Source organism: Malaya genurostris, chromosome 2, assembly GCF_030247185.1.
Source record: "Malaya genurostris strain Urasoe2022 chromosome 2, Malgen_1.1, whole genome shotgun sequence".
NCBI lineage: Eukaryota > Metazoa > Arthropoda > Insecta > Diptera > Culicidae > Malaya > Malaya genurostris.
In genome coordinates, this window is record NC_080571.1 from 81,134,966 (window position 1) to 81,161,084 (window position 26,119).

At 37.4% G+C, this 26,119-nt stretch overlaps 1 protein-coding gene across 3 annotated transcripts in view; it reads right to left on the minus strand.

The window, feature by feature from the left end:
* The window catches only part of LOC131427989 (protein tincar), a 420,815-nt gene that overhangs the window by 368,435 nt on the left and 26,261 nt on the right, over nucleotides 1-26,119 (minus strand). For 2 of the 3 annotated variants that reach the window (XM_058591610.1, XM_058591609.1), the window contains exon 2: nucleotides 14,048-14,121. The exons of the other annotated variant lie outside the window; for it this stretch is intronic. The gene's annotated coding sequence lies outside the window, so the exon portion shown is untranslated. The remainder of the gene's footprint in view (nucleotides 1-14,047; nucleotides 14,122-26,119) is intronic. 3 annotated transcript variants of the gene reach the window in all.

Genomic DNA, 26,119 nt, shown 5'->3' on the forward strand with positions numbered 1-26,119 from the left:
TAAGCGGCTTTGTTTTATCGACTGACTTGAATGCGAAGTGAAAGCGAACTGTAAAGTTTTATCAAATGCCACAATAATAAATTTAAATATGACAGTTGTAACCCAAGGCACCCATCATGGAGGGTGTCTTGGACCAAATGTCTCTAAATTTTCAAGCTGATTTGTTTTGTACAAAATGCATATGTATCTGTTTACAAAACAATGAAGATAATGAGGCATATTGAAATGCGAGAGTGCGAAATGTTTAAATACCTTTCATTTACAGTTATAAAAATATCAAATGAAAACTGGCCTAAAGCTGCCGACTCTCTCCTACATATTGCCATTCAACATGATTTGAAACCTTTCACTTTTACAGGGAGCTAGGGTTACCATCCCGGATGCATTCCTCGCCCGGCAGTAATTTAAAGAAAAACGGATCATGCAATTGAAGGAGTTCCTTTTTTAAACTTTCCTTGTGATGCCACAAATAGCATAAAATCGTGATGATATATTACCTTGATCAAAAAGTTCCCGGAATTACCACCGAGTGGAGCTCTCAGTCTCCCGATTAGATATTTTCGCTTACTTTTCTCGACTTTTTTATCCTAAATACGTCTCACTTTACTATGGAGCGCCTTTTGAGAGCTTATTTTTTGTTCCATTTAACATAATTTTTTCTCCAAGTCATTGATAAATGTGTGATAAAATTTTCAGTTGCATGAAGTAACCACAAATAATTCTAATTCGAATTGCATTTTGCCTAAATTGATACTTCATTCATTCTAGCCTGCGTAGTTGACTCAGACCAGAATTCTAGAGCTCAGTACCGGATATCAGATTCAGAATTCAAGACCAGATTTTCTTTTTCATTTTCACAATTCAGATCTTAACTTCAGCTCCTTGTTCAGAATCCAAGGCCAGAATCGAGTTCCAGAATCTCTGGTTGAAGCCGAATTTTAGGATTTGATTCTTCGCCTGGATTCTGGAACTGAGATCATGGTCTCGATTCTAGATCTGGGCTCTCGAACTAAATTTCAGAAATGAATCCTGGACTTAGATCTGAATTTTGAAATTGAATTCTGGAACTGAAGAGGCGTATCAGACCAGAATTCAGTTTCAAGATTTCTGTCCGGAATTCAGAATTCAGTATCCTAAAACTGAGTTCTGAACCTGAAGTTCTGGAACATCAGACAGAAATCTAGGATTTTAATTCAGATTCATAAATCAAATGTATTTCCAGAATTCAGTTCAAAAACACACTACAGAATCCATGTTCAGAATTCAGTTCAGTGCAGGATTAGAATTTGGTTCAAGAATTCAGTTCTACAATCTGAAACCAGGAAATAGAATCTGAAAATTGTTGAACTAAATTAATCTGAATTTCGGAGCTGAGTTCGGTATCCGAACTTTAAAACTGAAACCTGAACCGGAATTCTGTAGCTAACATTCAGCTGTAGAATCTAGGTCCAGATTCAAAATTCAATTTTAGCAGTCTGCTTCGAAATCTGGTTTCAGAAATCCAAGTCCAAAATTCAGATTCTTCAATATCAAATACACTGAATCATTCATTTTATTCGTATTCACGCCATCCGGTTATGTCTATGACATTACTCACCCGTCTTTTTTAACATAAATAGATTCAAATGAAAGGTCTTACAGTATCATAGTATGGTACTAATTGTTATCTAGTAATAGGGTAAAATGAGAAAAAAAAACGAAAAAAAAGTGCACTCGGTTTTATCAGAGATCGCTAGACTTAATCTCATTAACTTGATGCTAAACAGAATGCAGTTTCCACCCCAACTGCTGTCAAACCGTTTGTTTGAAACCAGTTTCGAACCAATTTTCTACGTTGTTGAACTGAAAATCGAGTCAGTTTAGGACCCCTTTAAAATGATTCACCCACTTACTCAGCAACTGTTTCGACTTTTACATGTATTACGCCGCGGCAGCTTGGGTCATTCAGAGACCTTTCGGGTGCGAGCACAAAAAACTGCTTCGAAGCTTGTATCGTACACGGTACTCATTTTGGAAAAATGCTGAGATCGAATTCTAAACAATAGTCAGCTGATTGAAGGATACTACTGACCTCTGTGTTAAAAAAAATAAAAAACACCATTCCACTTTACCGATGGCGAGTAATCGTTATCACGCTCTTATGTAACAGATTGTATATCATGTAACATTTATATGTTCATTTATAATCTTCAATTGAAATGAGGATAACTTTTAAGTGAACTGTACGTACGCCTTATGTGTAAAGCCCATGAATAGATCATTTCACTTGTAAAGTAGGGGAGAGTGTTCGGTTACCGGCACCCTTTTATTTTGAGCTCATAACTTCTGACTTAGTGCACATTATGCGGACATCTATACATCAATGGAAAGCTAAAGTTCCTAGTTAACAGATTAAGAAACTAAGTTGATTCATTTGATTGAAAAAAAATTAAAATAACGTGGATTTTTTATTGTCGAAATCGGTCGGGCAACTGCGAACATACTTGCCATCTTCGGAAAATGCGTGGAAATACGACATTTTGTTTCAAAGTATAATCGTATGGAAGCAATCGATTGCAACTTTCATGAGAATTATAGCTATCAATCGGGCTTAATCAATTATTATAAAAAATAAGGAAAACATCTCTCACTGAATGCAATGGAAAATAAATTTCATCTAATAAATACGAGTCCTACTGATAACTAGTCAATAGAAAAGCATTTGATTTTTATAAAAAAACACATAAAAGTTTAATGAATTCAGATAAGAGTTAAATCGGTTTCAAAATAAGACATATGTGATATTCTAATGGTAAGTAAGTAAAATTCATGTAAAACAAAAAAGAATGCCATAATGATTTTTATTGCTTGCAACAGTATATGAAAAGTAGTATTTCACGTGTGATGTGTTATGGAAAATATTAAAATATTTTGCATTTGAATGCTAATTGACTTTTGTTCGGAATGAATTAACCGCATTACTGGCTAATATCGCATATTGAATTTTACCGAATTCGACTGCCAGTTCGGGAATATCGGGGAAAAATTTTCATAAAAAAACACATTGTTAATCCTCCTAGTGGTGTGATAATGCCTTACTCTTGTCATCGACAAAGTCTCATAAAATCGCACAAAGTGCAAGTCGGTTCGATACAAATTTCTGTTTTGTGTGAGCAAATTTCTTAAATGCGACTGAACACATTGAAGAGCGGAAATCTTACGAAAACCGTGATCTTATGCAAACGAAAATAAACCCAAATAACTTTCCATCCGTCAAACTTTGAAATGGGCCGCGTATAATAATGGGTCCAGCCAAACTTGTACTCGAAGTGCCTTGCGCTTGTCTTTTTAGTCGTAAATAAGTATGTGCGAGATCCAGCGACAGAATATCTTTCTAATTAGCAGAGTCTTTTATATTTTTTCAATTATTGATGTTTTTATCTTATGGCCTCTTCGGGGTAGAAAAACTTTCTGATCCTATGTTCGGGGTTGGGAATCGAACCCAGGCGGGCTGCGTGAAAGACATCGACTTACCCGTCACGCTATACCCGTCCCCTTGCAGAATCTAGCTCAACTATGGTAAGCTCGCGCACTTTCATATTCCAGTCATCCAGAATAATTAAGTGTATTTTTGTATTGTCGTTCATTTTGCCCCGTATTTAATTTTCATTTTATTTAGTTTTGACACTGTTCGCTTCGAATCAAACATTTTTTTATTTCTGTTTCTGATTTCGGGAGGGGCCAGGGCCCCTCGCCCCCCCCCCCCCTCTCTGGGTACGTGCCTGATGCGATGATATTGCAAATGCTAGAAGAGTGTTTCGGCAACGATACTCTGAAGAAAACAGTCGTTTATCAGTGGCACAAACGTTTCAGAAGTGGCCGTGAGTCTGTGTCGATTTCAGTCGAAAAAGAAGACGGTGCTCACAGTTTTCATTGATTACAAGCAATAAACAGTATTATTTGAACATTACGAGACGCTTGCGTGAAGCAATTCGCCGAAAAAAGCTATTCAGCAACCACCGAATTCACCTGATTTGGCTCCCTGTGACTTTGTCCTATTCGGTCGCTCCGTGGAACAGAAGGAAATACAGATTTTACTATGTAATGTATCTTTAGCGGGCGAACGATAGGAACGAAAATAATAAATAAATAAATAATAAATCAAATATTGCGCGAAATTTGTAGATGTTTGTTGGTGAGATGAGGGTCATTTCGCCGAAAGCCGTTTCGCCGCAAGGGTCATTTTGCCGAACGGATCACTTCGCCGAATGCCATTTCACCGAATCCTGCAATTGTTCTAATTCCATAATTGGAACTGATTTAAAATAAAAACCAAAAGAAAGATAATAGCGTTAACGCTCGTTTTGTTGACCTACAATTTTGGAATAAAGATTGATTCTTGTACTGTTGAATGAAGATTGATTCATGAACCTCACAACGGAGTTCTCAAGAAAACTTTCTGACTATTAGTTACTATCAATCAGCAATTGCATAAGTGTATCTACTAGGCAAGTGTATGTGGTATTTTCCGGCGGTACGGCAAACTCAGCTAACGTCGCCTCGGCGGCTTTGAGCCGCCGAGCCATCTTGGCTTCTGTTATGTGGCTGCGCCACATCAATTATACAAAGACATGATAACACAAAAAAATAATATGATGTATTCGAAATTACCCTTTCGGTGAAATGTTCCATTCGAATTGTTCCATTGTTCTCCTAGGCCCGACACTGCCGTGCAGGGCGCGTGCAGCTGGTAGCCCGGGAATTCGAGATTTGAAATTGTTTTTTAATCTACGTAATAAAAGAACAATAATAATAGAAACACAGTTAGCATGTGAATCTCTTCATACGATAATATTCCAATGACCACAAAATTATACAAATATGAGAAATTCCATGTGAGGAAATTAACAATTTTCGCAGGCTTTCACTAGAGGTTGGCGGCCATATTGAGAGAGAAACTCTCACTACATGCACATTAGAGATGGTCGGGTATCGGGTATTTTACCCGAAACCCGACCCGTACCCGTACCGACGGGTTTTTGGTCGGGTACGGGTAAAAATTTTTATTTTCAATCGGGTACGGGTCGGGTACGGGTAAAAAATTTTACTGCTCACTCGGGTACGGGTCGGGTACGGGTAAAAAAATTTACCGCTCACTCGGGTACGGGTCGGGTACGGGTAAATTTTTTTTTCGGATCGATTACCCGACCATTTGTACTTCACATAAATATGCTTACACGTTGACGAGATTTTTTCATAGCAAAACAGTACTTCCGAAAAATAATCAATTTGATTCAAGGGGTTTTGACATTCGCGCCTAGGACCAGACCTGTCAACTGGCATCTTTTTCCAGAAAAAAAAAACATTTTTTTCTTCATTTAAAAAAAGATCAATCATAGTTACGTGAAAAGTTATGTGAATATTTCCCGCCCTACTTTGTTTATAACATATTTAATAAGACACACTGCCTTAGCTCTATGATGTTGCGGTCGGAATCTACTTTTCACGTAGGTTTTAATGGACTGTCATTTTAAAACTGTTTAATGCACAATTCAGAAAAAATTATTTGATTCATATACTGCCCATACTCGCATATCAGTCTCATATCGATTTTCGCCAATTTTGAGTTAGCTTGAGGAATAGAGTCTTTCCTCAATATACTCTCAGAAATTGCAATGAAAGTTGAGGGTTTGTTCAGTAAAATATAAAAAAATATCAACTCATTTCTGTGTCCCATATGCTAAACTACCCGCATATCAGTCCCATTCAGTGCAAAATTTCAATAATTTCATTTGTTGCAATATTGCAACAGCAAAGGTGTATTAACGATATTTCATGTAATAATACCAAGATTTAGCATTAGGGAGCAAAGCAACGTTTTTGCATTACATTCCTTTCGTGGAGTTTGGCCTTTCTGTTTCAACAGACTTCGCAGCCGATTCTTAGCGTACAGAATCATTACATGGCTAGTACTATGGATCCTACTGACACTAAGAATCCTTCCAGGTCGGAGCTCGAACATACGACAGCTGGCTTGTAAGACCAGCGTCCTATGTATTGAACCGCCAACCCGGGACCAGCATTAGGGAGCACAATATATAAAAAAAAATTTGGAAATAAACTTTTGATCGTCTTTTTCTCAACATGCCGATTTCCCATATGGGGCTGATATGCAAGTATGGGCAGTATATAAAATGTAGTGTAGTACTCATATCACATTCCGATACCAGAAAACTGTTATTTTAAATATTGGTTGGAGATTTTCAAAATTTTCATAAAAATCATTAGGATTCTTACCATAAAAACATGAACATTTATTTCAGAAAATCTGCATAGAAGTTCCTATTCTGCACTTCTGGGTGGTGTCACCTCTCTTGAAATGACACCGATTGATGGCACAGCAAGTTGGGCTATATTGCTAGTTAATTTTCGTTTCTTTTCACTGGACTACAAGTGAAAATCTCGATGCGTGACAACGTGGAGTCGCAAAAGTAAGGGTGAAAATCTTTTCTTGTGAAATACTGAAATTTTCACCGTGTTCACTCGTTGAGGGTTCCACCGGTTCAATTTCTGTAAAAACCACCAGCTACCGATAACATCGTGGGTGTGGGTTTGTGAGGCTTACAAAACGGGCATAGTTGACAGATTAATTTAAATCAAAATCATAATTCATTTTGCTTTGTAGTAAAAAATTGTAACCAAAAAAATTTCCTACGAATGTTCAAACTACTTACACTTGAAGGACTCACTGTTCACCATGTTCAAAATTGAATTTTTCACACCGGGAATACACGTACACCCAAACCTCCATTTACGTCACTTATATATGTATATATGTTTTGATATACGTACGCATGTGTGCAAATATTTGTATTTCTTAATACATATAAATATTGGTGAAGTAAAAGCGATTATTTATATGTATAAATAGATACCAATATACGCAAACGAGTGAGTGTGTAAGCATACATACATACATATATAAGGTTCGTAAATGGAGGTTTGGGTGTACATTGTTTGATTCTTTGGTCAATTCACGTAAACGAACTGATAACACACTATTCCTTTTTAGGGGATGTTCGCATAACATTCATTTTCGTCACGTATAATATTCAATTTGACATTTGGAACTATTTTAAGTGATTTTTCAAGTGATTCGAATGTGAATTTTTATTTGTGTGTCAAGATAACGAGCACGCTTACTTGCGGTTCTAAAGAATTGGATCAAAAGTCGCACTGTTTCGTAAAAACCATACCTAACCAAAATTGAATACAACGGGTATTACGACATTTTGGGTAAATATGCTTCTCGAAAAATTTGAGTTGATATTACTCCCTTTTGTTAACATTTGTAAATGAGTATAAAGTACCAAAGACATTGAAAATCTACAGGGTCCGCCATCTAACATTTATTTTTGAACTAGCGGTTATTTCGACATTGGTAACCTCAATGTCACTTTTGATTTGACAGAAACTTAGTTGTATCCTTCCGCTGAACGAAAATGGTTGTGTATACGCTTGAGGACCGCCTGAAAATAGTGCAGTTTTACTTTCAAAATCATGATAATGTTGCGGAATGTGTGCAAAAAAATCATCTTCTCGGATGAGGCACATTTTCATCTCGGCGGGTAAGTTAATAAGCAAAATTGTCGCATCTAAGGACGGAAAACCCGCACGTCATCATGGAGAAGCCGATCTCAGAGAGTGACGGTTTCGTGCTTATTTTGATCTGGCGGCATCATTGGGCCATTTTTCTTCGAAAATGAGGCAGGAGCCGCCACCACGGTCAATGGTGAGCGCTACCGCGCCATGATTAGCGATTGATTCTTCCCGTTACTTGAAGAGGAAGACTTGGACACTATTTCGTTCCAACAAGACGGTGCTCCGTGCCACACAGCCAACGCTACGATCGATCATCTGTGCACAGTCTTCGAAGATCGAATTATCAGTCGAAATTCGGATGTCGTTTGGCCGCCTCGGAGCTGTGATTTGACACCGTTAGACTATTATCTTTGAGCGGCTGTCAAAGATAAGTGTTATGTGGACAAGCCAGAAGCAATTCAAGCCTTGAAGGATAACATTCGTGCATCCATAGCTGAAATAAAGCTGCATACAATCGAAAATGTATTAAAAAGCTGGACCGACCGTATGGCGTACTGCAAGGCCAGCCGAGGCAGCCATTTGAATGAAATTATATGCCACAATTACCCGGAGAGATTGTACTTTAATATGAAAAAATAAATTTTGAATTCGGATGAAACGTTTTTCTTTTTCATGTTTAAAAAAAAGTTACATTACATTATTCATGCTCCACAGTGTATTTATATGTTTAAAAGTAAACAAGCATTTTAATGTATTTTTCTTACCAACTAGAGCCTGATACGGCTCGATATCTAAAACACTTTATTTTTTCCATACTGAATTTTGGTAAAATTTTTACTACTCATTCGGGTCGGGTACAGGTAATTTTTTATCGGGTACGGGTCAGGTACGGGTAAAATTTTTTATTTTTTATCGGGTACGGGTAATTTTTTTTTATTATTGATCGGGTACGGGTCGGGTACGGGTAATTTTTTTAATTTTTAATCGGGTACGGGTCGGGTACGGGTAAATTTTTTTGCTGACCACTCGGGTACGGGTCGGGTTCGGGTATAAGAATTTCTATACCCGACCATCTCTAATGCACATCACATTCATCAATATATTTTTCATTCTCTTGTACAGGGGTCCGTAATTTAGCACCTATAAATAGAAACTGGAGAGTGTGGCAAGGTAGGTATTAATGTATAAATATACTCGTAACATCGTCAATTTTGCGCTAATCTAATTGAAATTTTGACACAATATTTGTGAGACATTATTCATTCAAATGCGAAACAAAACCAAAAAGTACAGGTGTGTAATGTCAGCGACATAACTGGATGACGTGAATACGAATAAAACTAACACTGCTCGATAGTGTGAATTGTGCAAGTTTTGCCCTTTTACACTACTAGAATTTGAAACGATACACCTAAACTACAGTACAGATTAGTTACATTAAACATTCTGACACACAAATATTACGAAATCACCAGTATAGTTCCTTATGATAAAATAATGGTGGTTCTGAAAAGAACCTTTTATGAAGGCGTTCATGATGGAGAGTGACGAGTTGAGTTCAAATTCCGATGGATAGCATTGACTTCCGCTGGATACCGCTGACTTCCGTCTTCTATTTCCAGGATGACCCGTTGTCCGTGAATGCGAAACTGATATGTGTTCTGTTGGAGTCTTCTGCTTCTTCCGCTTGTGGTAACAAGCTTTGTATTTCGCTTGGAGATTCCTCGATCGCACACGATGACAACGACAGCCAAATTCGAAATGAATGGCTTCTGAGCCGGTGCTATGCATTTTATATAGTAAATCTGCAGAAAGTTTACTACAAACTACAACTGGTTGAAAAATGGGCCGTATACAGTATAGTGAAGTAGAATTCCGCATAATTCTTTGGGTATAAAATTATGGTTCTAAATGGCACCTTAGAGAATTTTGATGTCGATTATTTCATTTGCAGTTTTCAAAATTTTAGTATAAGATACTATCAAAATGTTGTTATAACCCAAGCGAAAGTAAAGAGTTTTCCGTGTTGTTTTCAAATTTTGAGAAAACTTAATTTTTGAGTTGTTTGTGATTATCTCACACTGTTCAAAATATTATCCTAAATTCCTGATCATATTTTTGATGAAAGGGTGAAAGAATTATGTTGCTGGCATTAATAAATTCGAGATATTCACGATTAAGTTCTGTCCATTCTTCCATATTGCTGATTTTGAAAAGACACCCCATAGTAAAGTAAGTCGTATTCACGACAAAAAAAAACAAACTCTTTCTAAAAAGATTATTAGAGTTTCAGGTAATATTGAAAAAGTATCGATTAAATCGAAATAACTCTAGGTAATCCAACAAAATTAGCAGGAGTTAAAAGTTATTCGTGAAATTCATTTGCTGTTATATGTATGAGCGCAGTTGGGGTTGGAACCAGCGATGCCAGATCAATGTGATAGAAAAAAGAAATAATGCTAACGATAAAATATTGAGCTGTTTCCTCAAATGAAAATCACAATTTGAATCTGTGTTCTGTAAATACTTTTCCGATCTTTTCAGACCTTCCACATTTTTCGATTGCCTCCATTCAAAAGTTCGTCAAGATGCAAAAAGATTACAATATATTATTCGTCATGACTTATAAACTCAATCAAGAACCCGTGGAGAATCTATTCGCAACCTTGAAAATGAGTGGAAGTGCACATGATCACCCAAGCCCCCTTCAAGCCTTAGAACGACTGCGATTGATAATATTAGGGAAAAATCTGAATGAGCAATTAAAATGAAATCAGAACACTCAAGATGATATTCTTGGCGAGGAAATTATCATGGCTAAACTGTTTAAATGCCGTATGAAAGAATCCAAAGCCGAATCAACTGGTGGCTCTGAAACTTTCAATTAAGAAGAATCTTGGTGTTACATGCCAAAAGAACGATCGCTCGAGGAAGAAGATGGGGCCGAATATGTATCTGGTTACATTGCTCGTAGCCTTATGACTGATTTCCCAACAATCGCAAAACGAACAGAAGAAGCTCTTAAAAGTTCTGAAGAAGTAGCTCGTAACGAAACCTATGTGAAGGAATTTTGTTTCGGGAGGCTACTTCAACCTTCTCAGGAATGGATGGATGTAACGAATAAAATGGATAGTTTCTTCAACTATCTACATAACATCAAATGTGGTGATTCTGAATTCATTGGGTTTAGAAATCCTAGAGATGTTGAGAAGCGAACTTTTGAACAAATCAAAAAACAGGTCCCTGATACTCCTGATAAGATTTTACGCAAATCACCTATATTTCTAGAAGAATAATTATTAGGGTAAGGCATATGCGCAAAATGTTGGAGGAAACAAAAATTCACAAATACAAAATGAAGCGGAATACCAAGAGAAGTTCAGTTAAAGTAGCTGATCATGTAAAGCAAAAAATGAGAGATTCAGCTCTACGAAAAAGTTCAAGGAAATTGAAACACAACACCAATTAAAAAACCTGTTTTAATCCATTTAGTGGTGTAATTATGCCTTTCTCATGTAATTATAATATTGTGGTATTCTATTCAAAATTTTTCTCTTCAATTTTTGAAAGAAACCAAGAGATTGTTTATGCATAACATACAGAATAAAACAGTGCTTTGATTGCGTAAGTCATCTTTAAAAAAACGAAATGGGTTCACTATTATATGCACTTTCGGCACTGGAACCCAAGAATCGGTATAATCAAAGTCGGCTCGTACGGCCACCAACTAACATGACACACAAACTCTTCTAGTACAAACTCCAAATTACGATTTTAATGTTTGTTGCATCCGAAAATATTTTAAGTGACGGTGTACAATATTGAACACACTTTACCCTATAACTCCGGAACCGGAAGTCGGATCCAGATAAAATTCAGGAATTCCGTATGGTACCACAAGACCTTTCATTTGAATCTAAGTTTGTCAAAATCGGATCCGCCATCTCCGAGAAAATCTAGTGAGATTATTTGACACACACACACACACAGACATTGCTCAGCTCGATTTTTTATTTAAAAGATATTTTATTCAGGCCTATTTGCGTACAAGCTTTACGTGGTCGATTTAGCTGAGTTTTTAGATATTTTTTTTGTATTGGATCTCGTTGTCACCCTTTTTCTTGGGGGAGAGGAGCTTCCATTTTCCTCCTGCGAGGATTGAGGGGCAGTTTGTTCGTGGTTCGTCTCATCATCCATTGTCGTGGTATTGTTGTTGATTTCTTTGCTAGTTGCTGTAGATGCGCCTTGTTGTACATTGTTTGCAGTTGCTGGTTGGTTGGATGGTAAGCTGTTAACTGCAGCTGGTGTACTTTGTTCTATAGGGGTTACGTTGGATGGTTTCGTTGAAGGGGATGCTTCACTGTTGTTGGTGGCTATCACAGGTGTACTGGGGTTGCTAGGGGTTGGCGTGAAGGAGGCACCGTTGTCCTTTGGTGTAGTTGTCTCCTTGTCCAGTTAATCACATGGCTTACCGTAGTGAACAGCTTTTTGGCAATATTGACATGTGGCATCGGATTGTCATAGGTAACAAGTGATTTGCACGGGATTATTGTATCCTGACCGAATGTCACATAAGAAGGTATAGGCCTCCTCAAGCGCATGCGTAACAAACGTACGCCATTTAAAATACCGGGGAAAAAATTCTTCCACTTTTCTTTTTCGATAGAGAGAATCTCTCCGTATTGGGACATGGTTTTGCGAATATAAGGATCGATGACGCTTGAGGGAAGATCAAGCACACGCACTTCTATAGCACTACCTTCCATATATACTGGAATTTTGTACTTGATATTTTCATGCTCCACATAGTGCACATTATTATTGTCTTTAGCGAATTGAATTGCATCCAACTCTTTATAGAACTGGATATAAACAACATTATTGGTCTTATTGCATTGAAGTAAATGCACACGTTTAATGTCAATATGCATTTGCTCCTTGAGCAAACCTTCAAGTTCTCGTATTGAAGGTCGAATTTTGCACTGTCTGAAGTCAACAATAATTGTATTCTTTCGTACCGACGGTAGCTTTTGTTCGTTTGGTTCACTCATTTCAAGATCGTTCTATTGATCACTACACAATACTGTACTTGGTTTCTTCTGTCCCGAACCTAAGCGGTTTTGGTTTATCGACTGACTTGGATGAGATGTTAAACCGAACTCGTGCACAGCTCGATGAACTGAGTCGAATGGCATATGACACTAATTTTCACTAGTCGGTTTTTCAAGTGATTGCATAACCTTTCTGTATGAGAAAGGCAAAAATATTTCTCATCGAAATCACATAAATAAATAACAATTTATCGAGTTTAAACTAAACTTCCTTATGATTATTTCGATTTTTCATTGGATGCATTAGATATATATCATCGCGAAAGATGTCTGTAAATTGGAATAAAGGAATAACAATAACAACGTTAATGTATAACGTATTTCTTGAATATTTGTAGCTATCAATCTTCATTTGAAAAGTTTGCCGTCATGTTCAGTTTCGATTCTAGGTAAAAAGTCTTACTAGAAATTTTAATTGATTACTACGCGCATTTGAATGCTTTTTTGTTGCTAGCCATAGATTTCAACTTTCAATTTCCGATCACAAATTAATTGTATTTCATTAAATTCTAGTACGGGAAAACCACGAACTCACGCAATGTATTGTGCTATATTCGTCAAGTACAAATCTGTATTTTATGTTTGACGTCATTCCTTTCGACAACTAGATTGTTTTTTGTTTTTTTCGGTCACCAACAGCAGCATACCTCATGCTCTGCCCCACCTGTTTCTATCACATTGATGCCAGATAGTGGTAGCGTCATTTTCGTAGATTTAATTTTTCTCGGAAGCTCTCGCGGTGAAAGGCTTTTTTTTTGCTAGCCGCACAAAACACAAAAAGTTCTACGTTGATAAATTCTAATTTCCGTAGTTTTCCGTAGAAAAAATCCATTTTCTATCGATTTTGTCTACGGATCCATAGGTCCGTAGAAAATCTTCGGATCTGTAGATATACGAAGATTTCCGCAGATCTGACATCGCTGGTTCTGAAACAAGATCAGAAAATCGACAAGCTATTGTGAGAGAATTGATCCGAAAGTCATAAACTTACGCGCAACAAACGAGTAAAATGAAACACCGTTGCTGATTGTTTATTTACGTTGCAATCATCAAAATGATGCCGTGACACTTTTTTCCTAGTATCGGCATGTAAAGGTGTCTACATGGTTCATATACATGTAGGCGAGACGTATTCATTTCTAATGAAGTATACCAAGAAGTTATCACCTCTACACTACTAAAGCGGAAGCGAAACAAAGCTTTGGTGCTACATACATTCCGGTGCGGAAAATGTCACATCTCAATTGATGTATGCAGCCATCGTCTTATCGCCTAATCCACCACCACCAAACCAGACCCAAAGTTTTGGTTCAACAAAACGGCCCCCCTGACTATCGGCCGATTTACCCTCTTACCTTCATTAGGGATCTCTTTCCGCATAGTGAACATCGTTTGTTTGTGTGCCCGCCACGATTTGTTGGAGCAAATTCTGCAAAAAAAAACGAATAGAAAAAGATAATAAAGGGAATTAGTACATAAACACAACGTGCTTCCGGACTAATGGAAAACATTCTACATGACCTGAAACAACGACGTGTGTGTGCGAGGATCCCCGTGCTTTGCGAGTTAGCAGCAAACGGACCTCCACCCTTTTGATGCGATTAGTTTTGCTTCGGTGAAAAGGAAAACAGGAAAATTTACCAACTCGTCCGGTGCATACCGGGGGGGAGAAAAAAGAAGGCGGAAAGGTGTCCCAAACGGAACAAGTGTAGGAAAAATAACCGGAGTTCTCTGGGTACCTAAGGACTCCACAGATCGCTATCTTTATCGGGGGCACTATACATGTGCTGAAATGGTTGTCGGTTAGATTGAGTATGTGGAGGCATACGTTCTACTGAGGTGGAAACCGCCGTTGGAGAGAATTTTCCTACCTATATGCAACGAAGTGTTATGGTAGAAAACAAGTTTACTGTAAAACCATTATTTGCAGTCTGCAATTTTTTTTACCGTAGAAAACAGCTAACAGGGAATGGCATCCGATCCGAGGCAGACGAAGTTCCGGACTGAAAATTGCATTTTTCCGAAATAAATAAACTACTGACATATTGGAGTGGTTGTGAAAGCTTCCAGTGTTACCCAAAAACTCCGATGAATCGGAATATTCTGAACAGGAAACAGATTTTTTTTCTAAATACTCTCTCACCTAATCGCAGCTGATTTACAATTCAAAGCCATCATGCTGCTTGTATTTAGTATTAAGTTAGGTTTTATGAAAATAAAATCCTCATTTTATTGCGGCAATCTTCATTTCCGAACGGCACTGTAACGAACTCAGCATGGCAATCACGTGCCGGTGCCATCTTTTACACGTGTTCTATTATTCACACAGTCGATAAACTTTGAATGGCGGACCGTTCCGCAGAAGAAAAAGAAGAAAAGGACGTCTAATCTTCAGGCCATCGTCGGAGCATGTACTACACTGCTGCTGTTGTTAGTATTGACATACCCGGAAGCTACCGGAACCGGCTTCATCCAGAAGCTTTAATATTCGACCGAGTCAAACCGAGCCGAAATATCGAAGCATCGGAGAAGAAGAAGAAGATTTGCCGTATTTGCCGATAGGCGCGAACAACAAGCGGAAGCAAGATTCTTTCCCATGGTAGTAGTCATAAAGCGGTTTTTACGATGTTGACAGACCATTCGGCGTGCCGAATAAAATGAACTTGTATTGTGGGAAAAGAAAATTGTTTTCCACAATTCAATCGTGAAAAGTTGAAAAACGATTCGTTCGGAAGACAACACATTAGATTAAAACAATCAACTCGGCTTTTAGACTTAATTCAGTTTTCAGCACAAAACGAAAACCGAAACCACCGAAACCAACGTAATTAATTAGAGACAGAGAGCTGTTTAAAATATTCAAAAAGCAATTTACTTGACTTAAAAGTCCACCACCACTTCCCGCAGCCTCGTGATGCAGTTGTATGGTTATATTTTAATTATGTAATAAAAATATATATCGGCAGTCCTGCCAAAACCGACCAACCCCCGGGATGGTGCAGATTTTCAACCATGGTATTTTCGCTTTACAAACAGTCCAGTTGGCACAGCGTTATCCACGCAATGCCCCGGGACGAACGAACCAACAGGGATGGAACGACCACTGATAAAGCGTAATGCCTGCCGGAAGATACTGCCTCGACCGCATTCAACCCACCTCACCCCACGGAACGTCCCTCGAATGCCGCTCGGGTTATGCCGGTGGCCCTAGAGAAGGATACTTCCCATCCGCAGTTCCGTTTGCATTGCAAAGCCCAGGGAAATGATGGGGATATTGAAAATCAATAGAAATTAATCCATGCTAAAATCTACTGCTGCCGTTGGCTGTTCGAAGCTTTCTGGTGGAGGGGGTGGGGGGTATGCATCGATGATTTGGCGGTTTTTAAGAGGAACTGAATCAATCTCTGCCTTTCGGTGATGAGGATACAAACTGGAAAAGTTTGCTGCCAGCAAGAGCGCTCGGTGACTCACATTTTTGGATATTTTCGCCGGAATTAACGCTCAACGTGGTTGTTGGACGAACTTCGACGGTTCTAAGGGACGATTCGGGCCTCATTGCCAATTTAAAATTGGAAATATCTTTGTGTAAGCTCTATGAGATATTACATCATTCTCGACGGTAACGAAATTAGATTATTGCTGTAATCCCATTATCGATCAGGACCAATTTAATTCAAGCAACATTCTGTGGATTAAAATTCTATTGAAGACATTTTACCATTATTTTCGGTATATCAGGAATTGAAGACATTTTACCTTCATTTTCGGTATATCAGGAACTAGTATAACTGAAAGAGGTTGATGTCGTTAGGGCATATTCAGTAGTGTTCTAGTTCCAGATGCATAATTTATGTCAGTTACAAAATTTAAATCTGGATTTTATAACAAGAAAAACTGGCAGCCTCAGCAGTGTTTTACTCGTGTTTCAAATATACAAAAAATAGAACGGCATCGTAGACCAGTTTTAAATTTGACAGATGAACTGGTCGAATAAATAAAACTAGAACGGCTTGCTGGGGATACGTTTGTTCCAGTTTCTGTTCTATTATAGATCTTCCATATGGAACTTCTAGCTGCTAAATTTGATCTTAGAAAACAAAACAAACATCTTGGAACTGTTTTGAACAATGTACATTTTTTGCATCGTCATAGCAAACAAAAGTTTGATGTTTTATACACTTATGTCTTTTAAGCTAGAGTAAACTGCAACTGACCCAGGGTCAGAGTTGCAATTTGTCAGTTATTTTCAAATAACCTTGACAGACTGACTAAGATCATCGTCAACTGTAATCGGTACGGTGAAAGTGACTTTCAAATGAGATACTCGAAGTATACTCAGTCAAAGACAGGCGACTATTTTGTTTTCTCTCGCATTCTCCTATTCCCTGTTGAAGTAAAACCAATGAGAGTACTAGCATAAACATAAATTGATAAAATTTATTGTTCTTTGTAAAAAGTCATCTAACTTCGGAGTGTATTGGTGTAAATGAATATAATTCAATGCTACAGTTCGAGCTCGCATCTCAGCCAACACAGTCGAAAATCGTTTGCGGTCGAAGCAAAAGAAACAAAGACAATACAGTGCAGTGAACAATAGAGTGTACGGAATGGTCAAATACGATTTAACAAAGCCTGAAACTTGGCCAACAAGGCCAAATTCAATTTGTATAGATTTCAAGCGTTGCAAAGTTAGACCAGCAGCAAATGAAATTGAAATCTTACTTAAAGAACGAATGCATCTAGACGCTAATAATGTAAGTGAGATTCAATTCAACAAGGCGTCTAACTGTGTGTACATTATGTTTAAACGTGAAAGCGATGCAATTGCATTCGCTTCGGTTAACAACGAGGTGCACAGCGTTGAGTGTGACAACATTAAATACAAAATTCCTGTGCACATGGTGGACAATGCCATACAAGTACGCGTGCATGACCTTCCCCCGCAGTCCACCGATGAGTATGTTCGGGAAAGTATGTCGCAGTACGGTGAAGTTCTTTCCATCGAAAGGGAAGTATGGCGGAGTTTTTTTCCGGGTATCCGGAATGGCGTGCGAGTGGTACGTATGCAACTACGTAAAGCAATTCCATCTTACATCATTTGTAATCAAGACGGGAAACATCCGTGTAAAACGCTGATTACGTATGAAAATCAACTGGTTACATGTCAGTTTTGTGAACAACCTGCACACTACGGTAAACCTTGCACTGAAACTGCGAAAAGAACATCTTCAACAAAAGACAAGGTCAACCGTTCAACAACGAAAACTAGTGAGCGTAGTACTCCTGTTTCACCATCAAACCAACCAACAACTGCAACCAATGTACAACAAGGCGCTCCTACAGCAACTAGCAACGAGCTCAAGACTGCGAACAACAAGGAAAACGAAAAGAAGACTGAAATCAACAACAAAACCATCGATGCGGCAATGGAGGACGAGACGAGCCACGAACAAAGTGCCCCTCAACCCTCGCAGGAGGAAAATGGAAGCTCTTCTCCTCCTAGAAAAAGAGTGACAACGAGATCCACTTCGAAAAATTGTTTATTTAAAAAATCGGCTAATTCGGCCACGTAAAGCTTGTACGCAAATAGGCCTGAATAAAAAACAAATTTTAAATAAAAAAAAAATTTCAATGCTTATGCTGCTTGTTTAATATTTAGTCACATCGTAATCAAGCAGTGACAGGAGAAATGAGGATAATATCAATCGAGAGGCGAATTACCTTAAGGTTAAAACCTCGATAATCGAAACAAGAAAATGAGCCGCTCCTGAGCCGTTAAGTCATTGAAAAAATATTCACTTTCAAAACCCGACCTCCGCACTGATCCTTTATGCCAAATTGAAATTAAAATACACTCAATATTTTTTTTCAAAGAATACCTCAAAATAACTTAAAATATTTTAATTAGCAGTAACAAATATATTGCTGATTCAGTGAATATTCCATATGATTTGACAAAAAATATTGACTGGATTGAATACCAAAGTAATATTCCAAGTGTCTTAACTTCAATGGAAGAGCTCCCCCCCACTTGAAAAATATGACTTCCTTGTTTGGTCGATTCTGGAGGCCGCAGAACAAGCCCAAACCAAACGGTTTCTTGGTCCATCGTCTAACAGAAGGCCTCCAAACCCTTGGTGGGACAAAGAGTGCTCAGATGCTAAACACGCGAAACAAAATGCTTTCAAGACGTTTTTAAAACGAGGAAGAGGAACTTCTCAGAATTTTGAAAAATTCTTGACTTTAGAAACCAAGTACAAGAGCATACTTCGGGCCAAGAAATGAAGCTATTGGAGACATTTTGTCGAAGGTTTGTCAAGAGAAACCTCAATGAGCATTCTTTGGAACACGGCCAGACGAATGAGGAATCGTAACGTGGGCAATGAGAGTGATGAATACTCGAACCGATGGATATTTGACTTTGCTAGGAAAGTTTGCCCAGATTCTGTTCCTACGCAGAGCATTATACGGGAATCTCCTCCAAATAATGGTTTTATTAATAACCCATTTTCAATGATGGAATTTTCTATAGCACTCTTGTCTTGTAACAATAACGCTCCTGGGTTGGACAGAATTAAATTCAACTTGGTGAAGAATCTGCCCGACCTCGCAAAAAGACGTTTGTTGGAATTGTTCAACAAGTTTCTTGAGCAAAATATTGTTCCACCTGACTGGAAGCAAGTAAAAGTTATCGCCATTCAAAAGCCGGGGAAACCAACTTCCAATCACAACTCATATAGACCCACTGCGATGTTGTCCTGCATCAGAAAATTGTTCGAAAAAATTATTCTTCGACGCCTCGACACTTGGGTCGAGACGAACGGTTTGTTGTCAGATACTCAGTTTGGCTTACGTAGAAATAAAGGGACGAATGATTGCCTTGCATTACTTTCGTCTGACATCCAAATTGCCTTCGATCAAAAGCAACAAATGGCATCTGTATTTTTATACATTAAAGGAGCATTTGATTCAGTTTCCATTGATATTCTTCCAGACAAGCTCCACCAACATGGACTCCCAGCGGTTATAAATAATTATTTGCACAACCTTTTGTCAGAGAAACGCATGCATTTTTCACATGGCGATTTGGCAACAATCAGAATTAAGAGAAAAAGAATAAACTAGAATTAACTACATGGGTCTACCGCAGGGCTCATGCCTCAGTCCGCTCCTTTATAATTTTTATGTGAATGACATTGACAGCTGTCTAGTAACCCAATGTACACTACGACAATTGGCGTAGTTTCAGTTACTGGACCCAAAGCTAATGATCTGCAAAAACCATTGCAAGATACCTTAGTTAACTTGTCCGTTTGGGCTGTTCATCTGGGTATCGAATTCTCTGCTGAGAAAACAGAGCTTTTCAAGAAAGCATGATCCCGCGCAGCTTCAGCTTCATATGATGGGAAGAATGATCCAACAGGGTTTGACTTTCAAATACCTCGGGGTGTGGTTTGATTCCAAATGCACGTGGGGAGGACACATTAGGTATCTGATAACGAAATGCCAACAAAGAGTACATTTTCTTCGAACAATAACAGGATCTTGGTGGGGTGCTCATCCGGAAGATCTAATAAAATTGTATCAGACAACGATACTTTCAGTGATGGAATACGGATACCTACGCTTGATGGAAATCACAAAAATATTTACAAGTAAGTTCAGGCATATTGACTCTGAGAAAATTTGAAGAGGCTACTGGGTTTGGTATATTCAACAATAATGTTTCGGCTTCATTTAGGCTTCAAAAACCTGCATCTGTTTATATAACAGAGTTAACAGCAGCTCATTATAGCTTGAGTGTAATCGTCACATTATCTCCAAACCATTATTTTCTATTCACAGATAGTCTGAGTGCAATTGAAACCATTCGCTCAAACGCTGCTGGCAAAAATGAACCGTTTTTCTTGGGCAAAATATAACAGTGCCTGAACGTCATATTGAATAATAATTATCAAATCACAATAGTTTGGGTCCCTGCTCATTGCTCCATTCCAGGCAATGAAAGAGCCGATATTTTAGCCAAACGTGGTGCTATTGAGGGTGAAATTTATGAGAGACCGATTGCTTTCAACGAATTCTATAGCGCGACTCGCCAAAGAATACTTGTCAGCGGGCAAGCTTCTTGGGATAAAGCTGACCTGGGTCGGTGGATGCTTTCAATTATTCCTAGAATATCGACAAAGGCATGGTTCAGGGGACTGGATGTGTGTAGGGACTTCATTCGTGTGATGTCCAGACTCATGTCCAATCACTACACGTTAGATGTACATCTCCTGCGAATTGCACTTGCCGAAATGTCGTTTGGACATGCGTGGAGTATCGTGATCAGTGCAGTAAAACTTCATTCAATTCAATAGAAACTGAATGTGGAACACATTGACGATCTCTCTAATGCAATAAACTTCACTCTCTGACACACACAATGTTTGCTGACGGCCCGAACGGGCAGCATTCAGTTCATCACTCGCTTCTCTTCAATCGAGGCTCAGTTTAACCACCGTCAGTTGATCTCTTGAAGTTACAAAATATCTCTTTCAATAGTGTGAGAGCGGCCTTCAAATGAGGTTCATGTAAACATTCGAATTGGTTCAAGATAATAGATGAAAGACAAACCAGATAGCTGAAATATCAATCACAGAAAACACATAAATTAATTGTTTCCTCCTTCAGTTTTCATTTTTAATACTTTACTCCATTTATAATTCTATTCGTTCGAACTTGCTTACTACCAAGAGCGAAGGCAATGAAGGAGCTACACTACTTGGCACTCGAAACTGAGCAAGCAAAACTTCAAATGACTAGGTACGATTATTCAACTGACGATGAATTCTGGGAGCTTCACTTGAAAATGGCAGCAAAAGTCAAATGAATTAGTTGAGATATGCTGACGGTCAGCGGCCATAAATTTCATTTTCATCTTATATTATTCGATTGAAAATGAAATTTTACCGCACTGATCGTGATGTCAGATCTCAACTAATAAATTCCTTGCCTACCCACGGTAGACTATCCAATGTCCAAGTTCGCGACATTCTTGCTTGTCGTGACCTTCCTTACATGAAACTTCTTTATCATTTCATTAAGTCCATTGGAGTTCCAATTTAAATGTTATTTTATGTTAGACCCTTTTCTTTTCCATGAGTTCAAATAATATCCAGCTATATTAAATGAATAAAAGTGATGAACTGATACAAACAAACCTGGAATAGTTATAAGATCATGTACAAAACAAATGTATTTCATTTCTTTTAACTTCAATTTTAGAAATCGATGTTTGTCCGTATATCAGTTGATAAGAAATTATTTCAATTTTTTTATTCAAAAACTTGCCTGATTTTGTAGAAATCACAAATACAACACTTTTTTTGAAGATTTTTTCATTATTCAACTATAGCCATTTGGAAAAAATGTTGAAAAAAGGTTGGCATTTTTCAAATCATAAAAACACAGTCTAGATCGATTATGGAAAGAAAAAAGTAGCATTTTGTGACAAAGTCTTCATGTACAAAAAGTCTAATGAAAATCTAAGAGGGTGCTGTCATAGTTTATTTGAGTTAGTGCGATATCCGTAAAATTAGAAGTCCCAGACAGCCTCCACCACCATTCGTTTGAATCAAACTTGATAAAAATCTGTTCAACCGAATGTCTCTGAGAAATGTTAATTAGTTCTGTTTTGAAATATATGATCATAATTTCCAGTACTTCCAAACCCGGAAACTGGCAGCCGGTATTGCCAAAGTCGGTTCGTTTGACCATTAACTAATAAGTTACTCAAAGTTATGTAGTTTTAAGTGCAGTTTAGAAGAGTTTTCAAGTTCTTTGGTTCGTCATATCAAGCAACTGTTTGTGATTTTAAACAATCACTTTATGATACCAAAACCAAAACTTGAATCCGAATAAATTTCTATAGCCATCTATAATAATAAATGACCATTTATTGGTATCTATCTTTATATAAATCGATAAAAAAGTCTTTGGTTTGGATTATTTGCTCCTATTCCCAGAAGCTGAAATCTAGTTTCGGTTCCGAAGTCGGTTTGTTCGACCATCAACTAAGAGAACCTTCAAACTGAAACAGCTTTTTGCAAAGTTTCGAGGAGTTTTGACGATGTTTGCATCATCATTTCACACGACGGTGTGAAATTTTTAACATCCATCAGCCTATAATACCGGAACCAGATGTCGGATCCGGATAAAATTTGACAGTAACACACGGAACTATGAGACCTTTTATTTGAAACGAAGTCTGTGAAAATAAATCTTATTTTCTTTGAGAAGTTGGAGTAAGTTTCGTTTTAGAGTTTTGGATCACTATTATTAATATTTCAGTAATCAGAAATCTGGCCCTGGTGTTTCAGAAATGTTTTTATTTGGTCATCAAGTAACGAATTCTGCAGAGTAGAGAAATCTATTAACCAATTTTTTGTTAACTCACTTCTCTTTACATGGTCTCGTAGGATGAAATACTCATAAAATTGTAATTTTACATTAATCACCTAGTTCGAAATCCTAAGTTTTTTCAGTTGAATCTAAGTTTATGAAATTACTGAAAAAATATTCTGCATATTTTTCACATAGTTTTTTATCCGCAAGCTTAAAATTAGCAGACCAACATGATCTGCTATTTTTTTACTGTTCGTTCATGATATCCTACACAACACCTCAACTCACCATAATTTACAGTTTCCAACTTTAACTCACTCTCGAACTACACGTCGTAGTAACAATCTGCTTCGCGTTCGAGTAGTCACAAACATTGGTCAAAGATGGATTCCTTTTGTTGGTCCAATAAAATATATCGCACTTCCACTTGACATTCAAAGAACATCCAGCCGTGCCTTATTCGAGGCTAGACTGAAGTATCATTTTAAGCATAGACTGAGCGAGATATTTAATTAATGTAGTTCCTAATTGTATTAATGTATTCCTTGTTTTACAAACTGTCAACTGTAATTCATTCTTCTTCATTCTGTATCATTGTGGATCTCTTAAAATACAAACATCTAAGCGTTTCTCATTATATTTATTGTAACAAAAAAAAAATAAATAAATGAACATTTACCAAGTGAATGTTGACTGCGGCTTATTTGCCGTTATGAAAAAAACACGACACTTAGATGCGAATGTTAATCACTCAAAATAACAATAACATTATCCGAATATAAAGTAATAGCCAACTAATATCATCGTAATAGTTCATTTTAATATCATTGCTTAAGTAGGTATCATTTTATGTTTGAAATAGCAAAATAATGCTTCGATTTGGTATAATAGCCCGTTTTGCTATTATTCCGCAATTGCGAAATAATATAATTTAAGTAAGTATAAGACCGACGTGTTTAGTAAATTGCTATAAAATTTTGATAACTTCCAGAGAAGTTTTAGAAATTTCTAGCAAACTGGGTAAAATTCCAGAAAAACGGGAATTTTGTGTTATATTCATTAAAATTTTAGATTATAAAATGTACAAACTTAGTAAAACAGCTACCCATCGTTTCATTTCATTGTATCATTTATTCGATACGCATCAACAAAAGAAAAATATTTTTCGAAACCGTCATGTTTCTGCAAAGATAACTCAAATCTATTTTATGTTTAGTCACTATATTCTACATTTCAATGTTGCTGTGCTATTGTTTTGGTATTGTAAATACCTAAATTAGAGATTACTTTGCTCATGCGGGTGACAATTTTAAGTGTTCTGTTTAGTTATTTTAACTCTTAATTCAACACCACGAATATCACTGTTCAAGCGAGAATCAAAACACATTCATGACAGAAAATTTGTTTATCCTGACAAAGTAAATGTCCGTGTCCCGTCAGCGGAAACCACTGCTGGATCCTGGTGTAAGTGTGATAGCGGAAAAATAATTAATTTTCATGTTTGCTGGTTGCTTTTCACGTGCAATTTAATTCAATGGCGTAGAAATGACTCACCAGGTAGGGTGAGTTGCAGTTGCTATGAAAGAACTAAATGGATATAAAACTGAAGTGATTATCCGGTATCATGTAACTTGAATTCTCTTTTTACGTTTCTCTTTTTTGCGTCGCATCATCCAATTTATTTTGAATTGTCCGTGCTTTCACCGAAAAATCAAATTAATTCGATTTGATTCTTTCGCTGGCAATGTGGTTCATGAAATTTTCCGAATCGCAATCCAACGTGAATCAATCAAATACCAGTTGATAATTTCATGAGTAATCTCAAACCAGTAGTGTTTTTTTGTCTACAGCTACAGACCAACTACTTGAACGGATTGTTAACGATGTTAACTACTAACAACAAGTTATAGCCGATTTTAGTTTTCATTCAGAAGAAATGTTCGGGAATGTGTAGAATAACTTGTTGAAATTGCACAATTCAATCAAAATCCCCACCCTTTCGGCGAAGTGACCCATTCGGCGAAATGTCATTCGGCGAAATAACCCTTTCGGCGAAATGGCTTTCGGCGAAACGGCTTTCGGCGAAATGGCTCTCGGCGAAATGACCCTGATCCATTGACGATAATGAAAGCCGGGGAAAATATTTTTTTTTTTTTGGTAATAAAAAATTATACGATTATAATTGAATAGGTCTCAATTTCAATTTTGTGTGATTTCACACCAGGCTCATCGGAAAAACCAATCTTTCGTAGACTTTACGTAAAACAATAACCGGTGCCGCTTGTCATGAAACAGAAATCTCTATTTCAGAAGTTCGCAAAAAAAATTTGGTTGTGAATATTATAATTGATACTTCTTGAATGCACTTGACGTTGATTTCTTAGTAATTTAGGGTTAAAACTTTCCCAAATACTAATGTTAGGATTTAAATTAGAGCTTCGGATTTGAATTGAAATCTATTGATGAATGAGTTGGAAAATTGCCTTCCTAATATCATCGTGATCAATCGTGTCTCGTACACAAGCTTATAATTTTTTTTTTTCGATTTATGCAAGGCCACAGCGATTGCCTTGAAAATCCCAATAAAAACAATACTATCCCATTGATCGATTCTAGACTGCTTCGGGGCATTCGTGCTAGCTTAGATCAATTGTCGGACACTCATTTTGTTCTCCAGGTTTCATCAACCAAAAGTTCACCCTATGTTGCATCAGCATGGCCTAATACGTTTACGAAGTGTGCTTGCGTTCATGTTTTTGGTCCAAAATCACCATCCGCGGCATTGCCGAAAATACAGCGTGTTTTGTGTCATGTGGATATTTTCCGTTTTGCCTCTCAGCAAACGATTGTTTTAAGAAGGAACGGAAATTATTCATTTCTTCTACTTATGAATGACTTCGCCGTTTTTACACTCAATATATTGTGCAAAATAGCTCGAAGACCTAGCAATGAAATAGCCGATATAGTTTGGGGCGCAACATTCCAATCTCAATTTGAATTAAATATAACTTCATCCATAATCTTGATATAAAACCTTCAGC